The 7,839-nt window shown below is 39.9% G+C and overlaps 1 non-coding gene across 1 annotated transcript; it reads right to left on the minus strand.

Moving 5' to 3' along the window:
* Positions 1 to 4,388: 4,388 nt before the first annotated feature.
* On the minus strand, positions 4,389 to 4,494 carry LOC122644409. The gene has a single exon (XR_006330339.1). It is a non-coding gene; the product is annotated as a small nucleolar RNA R71 (small nucleolar RNA).
* Between the last annotated feature and the right edge of the window lie 3,345 nt (positions 4,495 to 7,839).

The raw sequence follows: 7,839 nt of genomic DNA on the forward strand, positions 1-7,839 counted from the left end.
GGGCTGACCTTGGTGAACGAATGCGGGAGCTGATTGGTCCTCTCCGACAACTCAATGGGTGTATCGCGGGAAGGGGTTAGAAGCCCGCACCAAGGATACATGTATTGGGGATTGTAGTAGCACTGACCTGACTTAGTTTTATTGTTAGGTGGCTAATAATAAATTGAACTTGCACATCATGTAGGATCATTTGAACTGTGAATTGTGATTGTATGAGCACGCATGATTGATGTTATTTGCTCACGAGCTCAGTGGGGCTCACACTCTATTATACATTGTTTTCCTAGATGATTTTGTAGATAGATGCCAGTGTGGCCTGGAGGGTCATCTCAAAGAGGAGAGTCCTGGTTGTTACGATCATGTTAGTGTGGACCCCGACAGAGGTCATATTGATCCTGCGTACTTTCTCGGTGGCCGTTGATGAAGACCGTTGAGGAGTGCATCTGATGCTTTTTGTTTTGGGGACTCCTTTTTTTTTGCTAGGAGTTTATCCCCGTCTTGGCTGTGGATCAGTTGTAGTTCTTTTTACTTCTTTCTTTTGGGGTTGAGTATGCTCACCCTGTATATATTTATGTATGTAGTTCTGTTCTTGTCAGCTTTGTTTCTTAGTTGTGGGTTGTGGGGAAATGTATCAAACTCATCTATGTATATATATTATCAATATTTTCCCGTATCGCTATGCTTCCTTTTTATTATTAGACTTGTAGCTTATCTGTAGCACTATGATCCTGCTTATAGTAAAGTGATGATTGTGGTTCCATGAATGTAAGCACTGCTTCTAGATCCATGGGATTTGGCGGATTGTCGTTACGTAATTCGGGTCACCTACCCAATCCTCCTAGGGGTGGTTTGGGGTGTGACACAAAATTCGAAAGGGTTCTCACGCAATGCATTGCGTACAAAAAATCACAAAACATAAGGAAACATTAAGGGAAAGGGGGTAACAAGTGTTGGAGAGAGACTGGTTGAAGAAAAATAGTCTAAAAGACCACAAACAGTACGAACAGATCCTCGAACAGAAGCACCGATAGTAGACCAGTTCGTAAATCCGTTCTTAGTAAAACAATATGTTATTGAACGGAACCTCGAACGGATCAAATAACGTGGGTCCGTTGGTAAGTCTGTCTAAGACAATTTTCAAAATTCAACCATTTACACTGAACAGACTCTTGAACGGACTATCATTACTTGGGTCCAGTCATGAATTCGCTTGAGTCTACACAGAGATTCGTTGAGCCTTTACCTTCCCCACCTCACAACTGTGTTTTCAGGTTAACTCTTATAAAGTTTCCCAACCTTAGATTGAAATTCCTCATTCTCTTTCTAAGTCCTATATGAATGGGTAAAGTATGCCGTTGGGTGATGTTGTTTACTTCATTTGCTTGAGATTCTGTACGTGCTTACACATGCACACACATGGTTAAACTTTACATTCTTAATTAGTTTGGGTGTATGGTTGGCTTAAGTGATTAGTTTTCCTATTGTCCTTGGAATTACACTTTACCTAAGGTGTTATGGATTGTTAGGCATATATAGGATTGGGGAAAATCGTGATTGAGCTTGTTTATTACATTTACAGTCTATATATCCCCCATGCCCTTGAGTTCTTGGCTTTATCAATGGTTAACCAAGGGAAGCAAAGCCTGAAAATTCCTGTTGTGTAATTTTTTTTCTTTTTCTTTGTTAAACTATAACTAATTTATAGGTAGTAATTCCTTTAATTGTGTTTGGATAGCTTATCTACATCACTAATGGAAATTTTCTTTATCTAGTTATTGTGTAGTTAACTGATCGGGATGTAATTATGCATTAAATTTCTATTTAATTGTTGGTTCTAATTTAATATTTTTGGTTTAATTAATTCCAATATGTAATTGTGATTGCAGGGTGTTATAGGGTCATGCGCATAAAAGATGCTGAATGGAAGGATTTGATGCAATCAAGGCCCTAGTCTATCCATGGACCGACTCACATGTGATCAAGGGCGAGATGGGAAGAAGTTCACTGAAGACCCAAGGACATTGAAGAGATTTCACATCAAAGTAGAAGTATGACCAAGAAATTGGCAGCAAAGGAAAATCAATCACAAGGGCAAAACCATAATTTTATAAAATTGGAAAATTTTCAGAAGATATTCGATAGTGGGCTCATATCGTCCAGGACAATAATTAAAGTAACTTTAATTCTCGGATTGGGTCCATCCGAGGCCAGGATGGAGAGATATTTTCAAAAAGAGGATTTCTGACTCTCTCATCCACTTTCTAATCTCCCTCCACATGACCCTCTTTCTCCCATCCCATAATCTCTCTCTTTTCCCTTCTTCACTTAGAGAGCTCTCTTTCCCTTTTTCTCACTTATCTCTCTCTCCTAAATTCTCTCCTTTTAGAACCCCTCACCAATCACTATCTCTCCCATCTCTTCCCAAAATAAAATATAAAAAAAATCCCAATCTCCTAGAATCTCTCTCTCTTTCTCCACACATCTCTTTCACTCTCCCAACTATCTCTATCTCATTTCTCTCACCCACACGATTCTATCTATCCCCAAAATCCCAACCCCTCTAATCTCTCCATCTCTCTCATGCTCTCTTTATTATTTATTCTTTTTTTTTTCTCACGAACGGGACTTCTCCTCTTCTCAATCCCTTTCTTTTTCTTCTGTTTTATCATGGGAGCCCAAGTGGAGAGCAGCCTTGCCATCACCATTTCAGCAGCGTCGTCTTCACTACATTACAGCCCTATCATGAACCAGCAGCTTCATCCATCGTTGCAGCACTCTAGTTCTCCACCTGCATTTCATCACCATGGAAGATCACCATTGTTGCCCCCTGTCGATTAGCCCCATGAGTGGCTAAGTATCTTTTGTCTTTAGGTGTAAATGAAGCATTGAATTAATTAAATTTATGGATGATACATTTGATTGCTTGATGTTAAGACTTATAATTTTATTTCATTGAATGGATTTTATTGCTAAATCTAATTTAGGGAATTTGTTTTTGTGATTCATCTTCTCTGTTTAAGCAATGGTATTCCTGTGATTGTAATTGGAACCGATGATAGTTTGTAACTGACCGAACTAAGTGTGCTAAGCCAAAAGCGAAAGACGATAGTGATTGGCAAGATAGGTTATAACTAGGTCAAATTGCAATTTATCATTCTATGGTGTCATTAGGCTTGTAGCTATAATGAACCATAAGTGTATGTCATAAATTAACTAATGAATCAATGTGGATTCGAAAACTGAAGACAGTCTCTCTCTTTCATCTCTTAAATTGATTTTTAGTATCCCTTATAGTTAATTAAGTTATTGCTTTTTGTTTAGCTTAATCAAAACCTGAAACGACTATATTTCATCTTTAGCATTTTAGCCTTCCAGTTTCCCGTGGATTTGATCCCTATTTATCATTGTTCTATTAGTTCTAATTAGGGTTTATTTTTCTATTTTATTTTTATTTTAATTTCAGATTTTTTTTTTAGAAAAAAAAAAAACACAATCAGAATTTTTCTTTTTAATTTCTTCTTTAGTTTAATTTTAGTTCAGTCTAAGTTGCTTTTATTTTGTTTTGTAGGCAGCCCAGTTTGCAGAGCAAGGACGAGTGTGCCATATTCAGCCCAACTTGTTGAACTTGCATTCATCCCCCTTGCACATTTTTTTCCCATTCTTTTATTTTATTCTCATCATTGTTAAAGCATAATTTTATTCTCCCTTCCCCTTAAGATCATATGTGTAATTTTTTTTTTTATTGATTATTCGTTCTTGGATGCGGCAAAGTTCAAGTGAGAATCGATCTTCATTGGAGCTAGGCATTTCAGGTATATACCCTATCTCTTCTATTTGATTTGCTTAGTTTAATTTTTTGATCCCATCTTGGTTGTGAGTCTTTTTGTCATTTTTTTTTATAGTTTTTAGTTTAGTTGATGCTTGGTCGTCTTTCCTGTCATCCTACATTGACCGACTTAGACCTTGAAATTGAGAGAACTTTGCGTTTAATTCAAAAAAATAAAAGAATGGGAGGGAACGAACCAAACCAACGCCCATTGAGTGAACACTTCACTCCCTCGACCTATACATCGACTTCATGCATTAGGTTCCTGCTGTTCAGGCAGCCCAATATGAGATTAAGTCCAGTGTTATTCTGATGCTCCCATCTTTTTATAGACTTAACAATGAGAAACCCTACAAACATCTGGATGAATTTTTAGAGATATGCTTAGCTATTAAAATCCAAAATTTTTCTGAAGATGCTCTAAGGTTGATCTTGATCCCATTTTCACTCAAGGATACAGCCAAACAACGGCTCAATTCCTTGGATGTTGTAGTGATCAATACTTGGGCGAAGATGCAACAAGAGTTTTTGAAAAAGTATTTCCCCATAGGTCAGACCAATCAGATTAGGCGAGCCATCACTAGGTTTTTGCAAATTGATGGTGAGCAATTTTATAAGACATGGGAAAGACTTAAGGACCTGATTAGAAAGTGTCCCCATCATGTTGTACCTAAGTGGCAGCTAGTTCAATACTTTTATGATGGACTGACTGATAGACATAGACAGATGGTGGATGCTTCTTGTGGAGGTACATCCATGCATAAGAGTGAGAATGAGGCTTGGCCGTTGTTTGAGACCCTTAGTGAGAATTCATTGCATCATGTATCGGCCTCTAGGATTGACATTCCCATGACTGGACCCCAAAGAAAAGGTGGTCTCTATGAGGTAGGTCAATCTGTGGCCATAAACACCAAAGTGGACATGCTCTCTTAGAAGTTAAATCATTTGTTATCTATAGGGTAGATTCCTAGGCCAACAAATTCTCCTCAAACCTTTCAGGATGTGTGAACTCTCTGAGCCAATCCTTCTCATTATATGAGTGAGTGTCCCTTAGTTGGGCAATTCCTGGAATATGTTCAAGGAAAAGCCTAGGCTGCACAGAGTTTCTCTAAACTGGGTAATGATCCATTCTCTATTACCTATAACCCTGGTTGGAGGAACCACCCAAACTTTGGTTGGAAACAATGTAATGGATTCCAACAAATTCTCCTCAAACCTTTCAGGATGTGTGCACTCTTTGCGCCAATCCTTCTCATTATATGAGTGAGTGTCCCTTAGTTGGCAATTCCCCGAATATGTTCAAGAAAAAGCCAGGCTGCACAGAGTTTCTCTAAACCGGGTGATGATCCATTCTCTAATACCTATAACCCTGGTTGGAGGAACCACCCAAACTTTGTTTGGAAACAATCTAATGGATTCCAGGCTCCACCCTATAGGCAGAATTTTTCAATCAATAGAATGCCTATAGAGAGCCACAATAACCACTTCCTCCACTGCCTATGAGTTCGTCATTGAAGGAAAAAGTGATGCGTGCCTTGAATGGGTTGGACCAGAACACACAACTTTTACATTCCCATACTCAATCCCTCACTAAGTTAGAAACTCAGTTGGGTCAGTTAGTGGATGCCATCAGTAGAAGAGAGGCAGGTCAACTCCCAAGTCAAGTGGTAGGTAATCCTAACAGTCAGCCTAGCAACAGAATTTTCCATGAGCAAGCTAAGGCAGTTATGACTTTAAGGAGTGGCCGTGAGGTAGGAACCCCTGAACAGAGTTCCCCTGCAGAGAATTCTAAGAAAGAGGTGAGTCCAGAACCCAGTCCTAAGCTTTCCAAGCTTCTGAGGACCATGAGATTGAACAAGTTGGGGAGGGTAACAACCCTAATGTTTACATAGAGCCCCTTTTCCCTCTTATTTAGAATCTCCGTCTTCTTCTGCATTTGGCAAGAAGGGTACAAGAATAGGAGAGAGATGATGGAATTGTTTAAACAAGTCCAGATCAACCTCCCCCTCCTAGATGCCATCAAGCAAGTTCCAGCTTATGTTAAGTTCTTGAAAGACTTATGCACTCAAAAACGTAAGCTGAAAACCCAAATTCCTAAGACTATCCATCTTACTGAGCAAGTTAGTGTAGTCATGTCTAATCAACTCCTCCCTAAGCTTAAAGATCTAGGAGCCCCTCTTATATCTTGCACCATTGGCAACCTTGCCATTGAGCGAGCGCTTCTTGACCTAGGGACGAGTGTTAATATTTTACCTAGTCAGTTTATGATCATTTTGGGTTTGGAGAATTGAAGCCTACATAGGTTATTCTCTAACTTGCTGACCGCTCCATTATAGTACCAAGAGGTTTCATTGAGGATGTATTGGTTAAAGTAGAATAGCTATATTTTCCTGTGGATTTCCTAGTCCTTGACATGGAAACACAAACTAATGGAAAACCACAGTCGATTATCTTAGGAAGTCCATTCTTGGCTACTGCCAATGCTTGCATCAACTGTAGATCAGGTGCAATAGATATTTCCTTTGGTAATAAGAAGCTCCAATTGAACATCTTTGATGCTTCTTTAGGGCCCCAACGTGAGGAAGAGTGCTTCTCCATTAATGTTATAAATGAGGTAGTAGCAGAGTGCACACCGGTGATGTTAGCAGATGACCCATTGCAGCAATGTCTCACCTTCTCTAGAGGTAATGATTTTGATATGGATGCGTATACTGTTGAGGTCAATGCGTTATTAGATGCCCCTACTCCTCCTGACTGTCCTTCGTGGACTGTCAAGTATGAGTCACTTCCTCCCCCGACTGAGAAGCTACTATTGAGTTCTATTGAGTCCTCTTTGAAGTATGCTTTCTTAGGATCAAATGAGACATTATGTGTCATCATTGCCTCTAGCTTGACATCTGATCAAGAAAGCAAACTTTTGGTTGTTCTCAAAGAACATAAGGCTGCCATCAGGTGGTCCGTGGCTAATTTGAAGGGTATTAGCCCATCAATTTGTATGCATCGTATCTACTATGATGATGGGGTTAAACCTTTTTGGGATGCGTAAAGGAGATTAAATCCTAACATGCGTGAAGTTGTCAAAAAAGAGGTGGTAAAATGGTTAGATGCAGGCATTACTTACCCCATTTCTGACAGCAAGTAGGTGAGTCTCACTCAGGTTGTGCCTAAGAAATCGGGCATCACTGTCTTTGAGAATGACCAGGGTGACAAGGTCCCTACTCGTACAACCACAGGTTGGCGGGTATGCATTGATTATAGAAAATTGAACGCTATCACACGCAAGGACCACTTCCCTCTCCTTTTCATAGACCAAATACTTGAGAAATTAGTAGGCCAAAGCCATTACTGTTTCCTAGATGGCTATTCAGGTTATAATCAGGTGTCTGTGTGCCCGGAGGGCCAAGAGCAAACCACTTTCATATGCCCCTATGGTACATTCGCTTTTAGGCGGATGCCCTATGGTTTGTGTAATGCACCCGCCACCTTCCAGAGATGCATGATGTCTATCTTCTCTGACATGGTGGGGGAGTTTCTCGAAGCCTTCATAAATGATTTCTCTATATTTGGGTCATCCTTTGATGATTGTCTCCTAAAATTGACTAAAGTCCTTAAACATTGCATAGAGATAAATCTGATTTTGAGTTGGGAGAAGAGCCACTTCATGGTTCAACAAGGGATTGTGCTTGGTCACATTATGTCTCAACATGGGATAGAGGTTAATAGGGATAAAGTTGATTTGATTGCCAACCTCCCACCCCCACCCCCCCCCCGCTGTTTCAGAGTCAATTCCTTTCTAGGCCATGCAGGCTTTTATAGGTTGTTCATTAAAGACTTCAGCCATATATCGAGACCCTTGTGCAATCTCCTTACCAAGGATGCACATTTTATCTTTGATGATTCCTGCCTCCAAGCCTTCAACACCCTTAGAGCTTCATTGTCTACAGCACCCATAATCCAACCCCCGGATTGGTCGATGCTATTTGATATTCTGTGTGATGCATCTGACTATGCGG

The sequence above is a fragment of the Telopea speciosissima genome, chromosome 10 (genome assembly GCF_018873765.1).
Source record: "Telopea speciosissima isolate NSW1024214 ecotype Mountain lineage chromosome 10, Tspe_v1, whole genome shotgun sequence".
Taxonomy (NCBI): Eukaryota; Viridiplantae; Streptophyta; class Magnoliopsida; order Proteales; family Proteaceae; genus Telopea; species Telopea speciosissima.